This window comes from Hermetia illucens, chromosome 2, assembly GCF_905115235.1.
Source record: "Hermetia illucens chromosome 2, iHerIll2.2.curated.20191125, whole genome shotgun sequence".
NCBI classification, from domain to species: domain Eukaryota; kingdom Metazoa; phylum Arthropoda; class Insecta; order Diptera; family Stratiomyidae; genus Hermetia; species Hermetia illucens.
In genome coordinates, this window is record NC_051850.1 from 158,583,598 (window position 1) to 158,595,641 (window position 12,044).

A 12,044-nucleotide genomic window follows, 5' to 3' on the forward strand; every position below is an offset into this window, starting at 1 on the left:
CACCAGAACGAAATCGATCGAACCAACGCTGTGCTGTCGAATCGTTACAGTATCAGACCCATAAACTTCACAAATTTTTTCGGCCGCCTTCGTTGCATTTTGACCTCTCAGGTAGTAAAAATTTAAAATATGACGAATTTCTTGCTTGGTGGATTCCATCTTTGACGCGCTATAACTTGAGACTGAAACATACGATCATAAAACTGTCAAAGAGACACTTGTAGCTCAGATTCTCGTCTTCAAATCGTCGTATAGTATGACCCGAAACGATAAGTACAACACAAGATATGTTTAAATTTCGCCATCTATTGACAAAATACCATATTACTTTTTCCCCAACCTAATATATTTCCGTGTTCCTGATTGCCGAAACTGTTGCTACCTAAGTTTCATTGGGAACTCACGAGAGAACTCCTGAAGCAGTTGTGGTGTTGGGCGACTTTCCAGGATACGACACCTAGATTCCAGAACTGGTGAGCGGTTGCTGGAAGAAGGCGCTAGGGCATCTTCTTGGTTAGGGAATCATGGATATTAACAAAGAAGTAACAGTTTAGAAATATATAATGTAGAAAACATGCCAATATTCGTGACTGCGAATAGACAAGGACTCTAAACACAATCTTATTAAATACTCTTATGAAAGGACGAGGGTAGCTGTCCCAAAATTTTTCGTCCGGTCGAAACAAGACGGGAGTTGGTCGTGGTACTAAAACGTGCTGTCAACATCTAGCAATGTGATCAGAAAAATAAAGCTAAATATTTTCGGAAAATTTATTTAACGGATTGGATAAACTGCCGGAATATCCAGAATACAAAGCTTTAGGCAAGGATAGGGTAGTTCCGTCAGCCTCCCTAAAAAAAGAAGGTCGGGCATTTGCCGAGAAGATACACTTAATTCCTGAAACTCATTTTCTTATCTCATCATGATGAAGGCGAGTCACCTGCGCCTAAAAACGGGACAAATTGTACCAACTGGTCCTCCAGGTTGGGGGTTGGGTAGGGCTGACAACCCTACACGCAAAACAACCTGCTACGAAACCACGGAAGGTGCCTCGAACTGGACTGATAACACAACGACAAACCTGGCAACGACAACGGAATAACTATTTGCGCATTTTTTCATGGAACGTGCGCTCCCTGTACAGAGATGAAGCTGATGAGCAGCTAGCTGATACCCTGTCCCAATATAGGGCTGATGTAGCGTTGCAGGAAATGTGTTGAACAGGGACTAGTTTCCTGGAGAAGAGCCACTACATCATATATTATAGCGGTCGGGTTATAGCGTCGGGGAAAGCGGTCCAAAAACAAACGTGAGCTTCTCTAGGCGAGACCACTTTCAACAAAATTGACCACGTGTTGATCGAACGCCGCCACCTCTCAGCCTTCATGAATGTAAGGACATATAGAAGAGTCAATATAGACTCGGATCACTATCTCGTTGGCGAGCTGCTCCGAGCTCGAATAACAACATCACCCAGAATCCCCTCTGACAATCAGATGAGAGTTAACAGTGAAGCGCACAACACAGCCCTCCGAAACACCTATAAGAGGGAAATGGATGCCGCAATAATCGCAGTCAAAAGAGATCCTGAAGAACGTTATCATAAATACGGCCACAAACATACTTGGCCCCAGCTACAAAAAGAGTCGGAACGGCCGGTTTGACGATGAATTTAAACCAGCAACGGAACGGAAGAATGCTGCCTATCCAGTAATGCTACATTCTCAAAGAACGAGGGCATGCACCGAGACTTATCATGAACTCTGGCGAGCGGAGAAGCGACTTCACAGATGGAAAAAGGAAGCCTGAGAGAACCAACAAGTCTATCAACTAGAAAAGTACAGGGAGTAACCGCACCAGGCGCGCAAGTTTTACCAATTAGTTAGTAAGATGAAGCCTTACACACCTCGATCTTCAGCCTGCCGAGACAAAGAGGGGAATCTGATTTTCGACAGAATGGGCATATTGGAGCGATGGGTTGAGTACTTTGATAAGCTACTGAGCAACCAGAACATCGGCGAGTTGGAGGTCCCGACAACTGAAGACGACGGACAAATACTGCCACCACCAAGTTTAGGAGAAACAGTCCGTGCAATTCATCGGCTTAAAAATCATAACTCGCCAAGACCCGATGGAATTACAGCTGAATTAGTTAAATATGGATCATCTCAATCAATCAATCTCAATCGTCAACTTGTGCTCAAGGTATGGGACAGCGAATCAATGCCTGACGATTGGCAACGAAGCATTATCTATCTCCTACATAAAAAGGGAGATATCACACAGTGCAGCAATAATAGAGGTATCACGTTGCTGAGTACCATCAATAAGATATTCTCCGCTATTTTGCTAGGCCGGATAGCCCCATACGCCCAGAACATCTTTGGCCCATACCAAAGGGGCTTCACTCCAGGCAAATCAGATCAGATTTTCTCTGTGCGGCAAACGATGGAAAAACTGTTGGAATATGGACAACAGTTGCACCATCTATTCATTGACTTTAAAGCCGCCTGTGATAGCATAGCGAGGGTAAAACTGTACACGGCCATGAGAGAATTCGGTATCCCCACGAAATTAATAAGACTGACTAGGCTTACCGTGACCAATGTGCGAGGCCAGATAAAAACAGCAGGATCACTTTCAAGACCATTCGACATCAACAACGGTCTACGACAAGGGAATGCCCTATCATGCGTCCTCTTTAACCTGGCCCTCGAGAAAGTGATCCGTGATGCTGAGGTAAATGCAAGATGTACGATCCTCTTCAAGTCCACCCAACTACTGGCCTGTGCTGACGATATCGACATCATGGGAAGGACCACCCGAGACGTACAAACTGCCTTCATCCAGATCGAGCAGGCGGCGATTGGCGCCAGATCTTGGGCTGCACATCAATGAAGACAAGACAAAATTTATGGTGGCAACGTCAGCAGCGAAAACCAACCAACCAACAACATCAAACCGCACTAGTCAAAGGGGAAGAATAAAGATAGGAGACTGCAACTTTGAGACCGTTGATAACTTCTCCTATCTGGGGTCGAAAATCACAACCGATGACAGCTATGATGATGAAATCCGCGCACGGTTGTTGTCAGCCAACAGAGCCTATTTCAGCTTACAAAAACTTCGGAAACTTGGGTTCTCAGCCAGAAATCTTACGAACACTTGGCAGCGCTCTAGAGAAACATCCTCCGAAGAATTTGTGGTCCTCTACATTAGGATGGACGATTCTGTAGCCTACATAACGACGAAATCTATGAGCGATACCATGACCGTCAGGTTGTGGATAAAATCCGGCTCAACAGGGTGCGGTGGGCTGGTCAGTTGATCTGTGTGGATGAGGATGATCCAGCCGGGGAAGTCTAAAAGGGCAGTATCTATGGTAGACCCTGCCTGAAATGTAGCGATGGCGCAGGTTTGGACGCCAGATAGCTTTTAGGGATATCGAATTGGTGGACCTCGGCGCAAAACCGGTTTGTCTGGAGTTCCTTATTAAGACAGGTCTAGACTGGATACCGGTTGTTGCGCCGTTGTGATGATGATGAGATATGGTATAAGGCTTCGTGCAACTTGCTTGTTGATAAAACTACTGTATCTGCTGTGCATTCTCCACGCGGCGAGGTGTTTGACAGGCCTCTGTGCGTGCTCGCGTTCTTTGAGACTGCAGCATTTCCCGGTATATGGCATTCTCCCGATCCGTTACTAGGTTACATTCATTGTCAAACCTGTCATTCTGGCCTTTTGTGCGACTGGGGCCAAATATGTTTATGGCCTTAGCAATGATAATGTTCTTCAGATATTGGTGATGATCGTTTGTTGAAGCTTCATCTCCAGGACCTTTGTCAGCTGTGGTTACAGGTTACGGAGAACTCTATAATATATTATCAGAGGGGATTCAAGGGAATATTGTAATTCGAGTTCGGAGCACCACACCAACGAGGTAGTGATGTGAATCTATATTGGCGCAAGTATATCATCATCATCATGAACGGCGCAACAACTCCAGACATCCCGATTTTGTGCCGAGGTCCACCAATTCGATATCCCTAAAAGCTGTCTGGCGTCCTGGCCTACGCCATCGCTCCATCTTAGGCAGGGTCTGCCTCGTCTTCTTTTTCTTCTTCTACCATAGATATTGCCCTGTGGATAAAATTCGGCTCAATAGGTTACGGTGTGCGGGTCACTTAAACCGTATGGAGGAAGATGATCCAACCCGCAAAGTCTATAAGAGCAAGTATATGCTTTCATATTAATTGACTGAGAGGCAGCAGCGTTCGTATGTTTTTTGACCGCTCTCTGCGTAAACCAGGTGTTTCCAACAACCATCTCGTGCGCCACTGCCAGTTGGATAATTCGTAGTCCGTTGTCATTGATGGATTTTTGCAAGCTGTGGGAGCCAACGTATCGCCAAAATTCAGACTTCGTCTGGGCTATTAAAATCCCCAACATGATTTTGATACTATTCTTGGGACGAACTTCGAGGGTTTGTAGAAAGTATCCTTCTCCCACTCTCCAGGCTCCTATGTAGGTACGTGAATGGGGTCGTGAACTTAGAAAATCCGCTTAACAGCACTAGATCCGTTTCACTGTCTTGTCTAAAGCATAGAAAGTCTTAGGGGAGTACCTGTCAATCGAAGACTCTAAGCCGTCGTCAACACTCGTCTGTGTCGTTTCCTCGGAGTACGTTGGCCTGACGCTACCTCAAGTGAAGAACTTTGTCGACCTACAGACCTGGAAGTGGCAGTAGGTTCCCCAGTAAAGAGGGGTGACAATTTTAATGCTAGCTATGCCGTTTGTTGGAATTCACTCTCGAATCATTCAACAATGACACTGGCCAATGACATACGTTTTATGGGGCGGGGGCAATCATTGCTTCAATTGAGAATGCGTCACCCCAACGGAAAACTATAACCGAGCCATTTTTCGTGCCTGCTCAATAACTAATTTCGTCACCGTGGACATCTGTGTTCGTCTTGTGTTTATCTCGCTGCTGTGGCACAGAGCACACTTGCACAGAGCTAAGTGTGAATGATAATGAAACTAAAGCCCAGCCTGACTGTGTGGATGGCATATGCGCCACCAAGGATTTCGCAGGAAACACTAGTTGCAGGTGAAGAAAAGAGGAGGGAACCCAGCACATACACAGCCAGTATAACTGTGTTTGGAAAAATTGGCCTCATTATAAGTACGGTCCCCAAAAAATCTAGGAGAATTATCGTATCAAATTATTCTGTGTAGCCACGCCATTGCCACCATTTACAGATTCATCACAGCTGGCTGGATGTGGTTTGGCTTCTCTACGTACGTCCTTTCCGTACTTCATAATCGATGTTACAAAATTACAAAACTATGGCCCTTACTGGATGATATGAAGCCAACATAAAAACTATAAGCGACTCCAGCGACGAGATCAGCCTCGTAAAACTTAAATAAAGCGCTGAAGATGTTGAATTGAGGGGCTGAACTGTACATTGAGATGCAAGTACCTCAGCAACTTATGATATAGCCCGAAGAGGCTTGTATAGTAAGGGTCTGACCTAATGGGCTCTGTTTTTGTTTTTGGCAAATTCTGGATAAAACTGATTACTTTGCAATGTTTCAACGGGGTATTTTGGTTCGGTAAATTTTGAGAGAAGGGTAATATCAGGACTGGCCGACAAATGGACTAGAATTTGACTGTGATTGATGGATATGCTTTACAAAGCAAATCCATTTATCCTGCCAGGTATACTGGCAAGCCTAACTGAACTGAGATGTCGTCCCTCAGTTGATATTCTCCTGTGGATAAATGGTCGTATTCGAGGAGGGCGATCAGACCCGAGTCTGCAAGGGACTCAGCTGAAGTGGCTCTGCCACGAAGCCTCATCTCTTATCTGGTACCATGGGAACCGGGATGGCCCTCTGAGAGCATATGCTCCAGGAGAATTCCTGGAGGCTGTATTCTTGGCCCGGTTATTTGCCATTGGCCCCCTAGTGGGAATTTAATGGTGGTTGTGGTTATGCCAACATCGCGGGCAGAGCTCCTCGAAGTACTCCATAGTTGCGGCAGAGGTGTTAGATAGGTCTCGCATCCACTAGTATGAATGCTGAGCCTGCACTCAGTATAAACCAGGACCACTGTGCTTGCATGGCGGGGCTCTGATTGTGGTCCCAAAATCAATCCGTTTCCGAAGAGGACCGAGGGATTATGCCTTCCCGGCAGGTACTCACGTTAAACCCCCAGGACTTTCATGTGGATAAATGGTCCTCCTTGTTGTTTTAGCTTTGTTTGTTCTAATTTGTGCTTATATTTTAAATACCAAATCCCTAAACCATCGAAGCTTTCCCTTACTTGCAAAATGGAACATATATTAGACAAGCAAGAGAAAGTACTCAAATGCATACCTAGCAAAATTCAATATACGCACATTAGACTCTTATAATGTAACAAAACAACATTCGCAATTCCGTCTTCATTTAATTATATCGGGACATCTTTTAAGGATGGTGCATTCTCAACTCCAGTGTGCAGATACATCATCAACCAAACAAGATGTTGCGTCATTTTCATCCCTTAGTGAATGAAGGAATCTCTTCCACTTCTACGAATTACAGTTTAAGATACAGAAAAGTCAAATCCTCGTGTACATTTGCAAGGACTTGAAACTACTGGAGACCGTACTATATTTGCATTTCGTTCTTCAACGGCTACAAACTTACGTCCTTACATACATAATAAATCCATCCAATCGTGGTAGCTTTCAAATTAGAAGCAATTACAGCCATCTGCGCTTACATCAAGCTTAAGATAATTTCATCGCAATTAAATTACTTCTGCAGGGAGATTTAATCAAAAATTCATTTTTGCGGTAGACGGATATGATCCCTGTCTTCACTGTTTAAAATTTAATCTTTAGCCTTTTGCCCTTTCACGGTGGTCCTGGTCGTGGTCGTATTTTAACTACGTAAAATGTATTGTACACACTCATAAAGTTTCCTCTTGATAATAATGCAGGAGGAAGGTTTTTGATTTCTCAAGAAACTTGTACATTCAACCCTTAGGGGTTGGTCGAGTTGAGTTGGATTTCTGTTCGGCATTGATATGATGTTTGAAAGGATATAAGCCAGATGTGTGTTTGGTCAGATAGAGGCTTCCTTTTGGTGTTGAAATCAGTAAAGGCTTTGGAGTTATTGGAGTAGAATCTGAATGAACGGATAATTTCTTTAGGCCTTGGTGAATTCGGATTAGATTCGAAATATAACTAAATTGTAACTAACTTAATGAATTAAACTAATTCATTGCAGAGTTATAGCATCGTTCGAAATTTTGGGTTTAAACAACTCCAAAGCGTTCGATTCAGTTTGGAAGGAAATAGTTAGGAATCGGAAGTGTTTAAGCATCCAAGAAACAGTTGTACACAAGTTAGGATGGGGAAAATGTAGATGCTGTTACCGCAATTCGAGTTCACAATGAAATTTCATTAGCACAAAGTAGTGCGGCAACAGAGATGGCGTTCCATGAATTTGAAGGTTGGATTCCTTCCCTTCAGCAGGGAGAAGAAATGTAGTTCTACGCAAAAACCGTGGAATACGAGTATCAAATAGAGGTTCCTATTACTTGAGTCCAGTCAAGGATGCTTTACAAATATATGAATTGGATTTTGAAGTATCGGTTACCTCTCCGAGAAGAGAATGGTCGTTATAGCCTGAACATCATTAGGTGAGACATTAAATCTAATTTGTTGCGGAAAGAAGTACCAAATTTCCCGCTGAAATAGTGACTCCCCTTTGGATCCTGCTTCGAAATTATTAAAAATATTCCCTTCTGATGGGTATTTGATATATGTAATACTACAAAAGTGATATCACCTTTAAGTATGATATTATATTACCATCACCGAGCGCGATCCAAACATTACAACATCACCTACCATTACCGCATCACGAAACATCACCAGATTTTGGATTGTTTTCGGATTGGCTTTGGGCTTGTGTAAGTTTGGCTTGCCAATACCGACCACGCGCGACTCTTCTGGCATGCCGAGTCTTAGCAGACTATCGCAGGAAACGTTCCTGAGGTCCAGCGCTAGGATCCCTATGCTACTCCCGACGTGATTTCCAACGTTCTCTGGCCCTGTAGCGTCTCATAGAGCAGGGAGCGGCCTTTCTGATAATCTATCAAAATCGCAAGAGATAGCTTGGCACGTGGAATGAGTTTTCTAATGTGCCTAGCACATCTGTCCATCTTACGGAATCGATGAGCTTTTCGAGCACTTTCCCGGCCATGTCAAGCTTACACAGTCGGTATCCAGATGGCAGCTCGAGTCACGTTTTTCCTTGCTGATCAGCGTGAGCCTCGCTACTTTCCAGCGACATGGAAAAATGTCCTCCTTCAAGCAAGCGTTGAGCGCATCGACCACTAAATCAGGCTGTTGGCGATGCAGCTGTTTGTAGACTTCCGCCGGACTGGCAGCGGGACCTGGCGCCTTCTTGTCTTTCATGGTGAGAACACTTGGAACGCATTGGTGGGTAAACATTGTGGCATACGGCGGAGCTTATGACACTTCCTCCGTAGGTCGGCAATTTCTGCGGTCCACAGCTTGTCACGGCTGTTGGGGGTTGCACGGAAGCCTCACACGCGGTCATTATCAGGTTCACCACCGAATTTAGAATAGAGTCAGTCGCAACGTTACCACCACCTCCCCCCCCCCTCAACTACTTCGAACACCATATACTGGGGATCACTTGCAGAGAAATCTTCCAGAGATTACAAATTAAAAGTGATGTCAGGAATGCTTCTTTCGTAGCCTGGGCGCCGAAAAGTTGACGTGGATCCGCTTTTCAAAACTGCGAGGCCGGTTCCCGCGCCATTTCAAAGATCCGTTTCCCTCTGGAGTCTGGCTGAGGCATGCTCCATTCAAGGGCTCGAGCATTAAAGTCACCGCCTAGCAGAATTCGCCCCTCCGTGCCCGAAACTGCCTCCTCGAAAACATCAAGCTGGTGCAGAAAATCCATTATCGTCTCATTCAAAGTCAGGTAAACGCTAAAAAACGTTATCTCTAAACACCGAATTCAGAAAAAGCCATTCCCTCGGCCTTGGGCAAGACAATGAAGTCACAATACAATTTTGATTTTCCCACTGCTAAGGAGTTTGCTCACATATTGCTTGGGACTTCTACCACAGCGAATTTTTGCATTGGTTACCTCTGGACATTCAGGCTTTATGGCCTCCCCCACTTCAATCTTTTCTATGAGGCAGCGAAGCTCTCGGATTTCTAAAGAGCACATGGGCTCTAGACTAGAAACGAGAGCCTTGTCCCCCAGTAACCCCTTGATCGCTTCGCAGAACGTACTCTTGCTAGCCGTCTTCGGGCCAAGTTCCACGAAGACTCCGCCACCTCTCGTTTTAATCGTGGAAGCTACTTCTACCCCGTAGTCATCGGGTTTCATCTTGTAGTGGATTTCACTGAAAACCTCCGCAAATGTCGTGCTTTCCGTCGGCTTAAAGAGCCTTTCGACAATGCTCTTTTCTAGTGCTTCTTCGTTTCCTCGTCTTTTCTGTTACTGACTTTTGGTTTGTAGCCGCCTTGTCTTTGGACAGATGAGTCTTTGGCATCGTAAGCGTTTTAGGTTTTGTGTGAAATAAAACCTTACTAAAATAGACTGTCTGTCCGTCGCACTCATTTTTCATGGAGATGGTTATAGCGATTGACAACCAAATTTGGTGCAAAAGTGGGAACTGTGAATGCACATGGATATAATGAGTTACATACTTTTACGTCGAATTTAGTGGCGAAAGTTTTTTTTTCATCAGGTATAGTTGTGTGGAGTCTCAAATGAAAGGTATCGGTTAGTACTTTCCGAAGCCGGCCTTAGTTTTGACATTTGTTGGAAAGGTGGAGAGTGCGGCTGGTCGAAAGTAGTCATCTCTTTAATGCACTCATTCTCAGAAAATACTCATCCGAAAAATCTGAAAAAAATCAAGAGGTTGCTACTATATGGTGCCTAGTCTTTGAAATACCCTTCATACCGATGTTTTTTCAAATAAAGTTAATAATAGTATATTACTATATTTTTTGTAATTGACTGCAAAACTCCCCCATCCTAGCACCACGAAATGCTGTAATATAGAGCATAACATAAAGCATGTTTCGTGGAAATTTCACTATTACTTAGAAATGTCTTTATACCTTTTATACCTGAAGCGTCAAACTTCCGGTTTCCCTACTTGTTTTTTTAGGCCCTGGAAACTACTGGAATAAAGTGTCCTTCAAGCATGTCTTCCTCTTTCCGCTTTTTGCTCAGTTCGCTTTCCACTGGCCTATCTGCGATCCGTCTAGCGATAGTACTGATCTCAGTGGGAAGTGCGGCTGCTTCTGCTTTCCAGGCGTCTTCCGCTGCTCTCCACGTTCGCCTGTAAAAGGAAATGCGGTCCAATAGTTCCTCCAGTTCCATCAGCCTGTTTTTGACGCCTTTGCTGACATTTTTCTGCAGGAACTTTGCGATCGGATACGCTTCACAACTGCCTTATACTGCAGTTATAGTGGATTTGTGTCGAAATCCGCCTGCTCAGGACTAGCGACTCTGATTGGAGTTTTTCTCGATCAGGGACACTACAGGGTATTGGAGTTGCCGTGTCCGTACCGTCAGTCGTACGCACTTGGTAATGCTTCTTCTTATTATTTGGTCGTCCCGATGTCACATCGAGTATTTCAGCCCTCGCTGCCATGAGCAACACATTTTTTGCGCTGCGCCCAAACGCAGTCAACTCCTTCCCTGCTATTTCGTCGACTTTTTTGTATTATAGTGGTTTTCCATGGAAATTTCACCAGCGCATCGTGTGCAAGGGAGCGGGCCGCAATATTCAGGAACGGGTGAACCCTCGGAGATACAGTCCTTTCTCCAGTTTCTTGGGGCTTGACCTACGCTTAGCTGATTCCGGAGCTCACGGGCGCGGTCTACGAACATCGGTTCAATGCACACTACTCGACCAGGATCCCGAAGAGGCTGGCTCTAGATACACGTCACAACTTGCACCTTGGCAGAACTAGCTCGCATCACCCCATCGACGTCGGCAGAGAGCTGTTAAGAGTTCCGGGGACTCCTAGTGTGTTCGGACGAGTACAGATCATTCGCGGTTCGCTCTTCACCTCAAGGCTACTACCTACGACACAGGCATACTGCCAGCTAAGGGGTCAAAACTACATACCCGGGCCCCTGGGGCAAGTCACTCCTGGTATCGTAAGCGACCCAGTAAAGGGCTGGCGACCCCTGAGGGGACGTCGAACAACTTAGATATGCGTTCAAAATCATCCTCCTATGGATTGCCGGTCATAGAAACATAGAAGGGAACAAGAGGGGAAGCACTCAGGCATTTCTTCTGCGATCGCCAAGCTCTAGGTAAAGTTAGACTGCAGATACTAGGTGAAAAATACTTTGGTGGCCTGAAAGAGATGTCTGATTGTAGTGTGGGAATAGCTGTTATCATTCGTAAACACTATGGGCTGGCTCCGAAGATTTGAATCGGCCAGATTTCGGTCCCTTTGTCCTTCTCGTAGCAGTCACGGTCTCCTCGGAACGGTCACTGATATCTGCATAATTTACCGTCCCCGTCGTTGAATTTTCGATCCAATTGTGAATAGGTTGTTAGCTTGTTGGACGGTCAGTTGCTTTGTTTCTTTTTTACTTCGCAGAGGGCCCACGTTTCATGCTCTCTTGTTTGCTGCTTTGAATTAACTAGATATTGCTAACGTAGAGGTAAGAGGGTACATTACCCACTTTTTGTTGAGAATTGTAGCCAGATAAGCCAGATCATGTTTGATCAGAATTTTGGCCGTTTAATCAACAAATAGGAAAGGACTCACGAGTGCAGAGTCTAAAACAAAATAGAGTTAAAAAAAATAATGCTTTGTTGAATAACGTCTGTTTTCAAGTTCAACTTGAAAGTAAATTCCTTCAGCATCCACAAATATGAGTAGTTTAAAAAATTGACATGAGAAGTTGGAATCGATTCCATCAATTCATCTTAAACAAGCAAAAAGTTATACCTAAAAGAAATCAAAAG

General features: G+C 44.6%; 1 protein-coding gene across 1 annotated transcript in view; it reads right to left on the reverse strand.

Moving 5' to 3' along the window:
• LOC119649260 overlaps positions 1-12,044 on the reverse strand; it is a 238,399-nt gene that overhangs the window by 41,069 nt on the left and 185,286 nt on the right. The gene's annotated exons all lie outside the window — the stretch shown is intronic.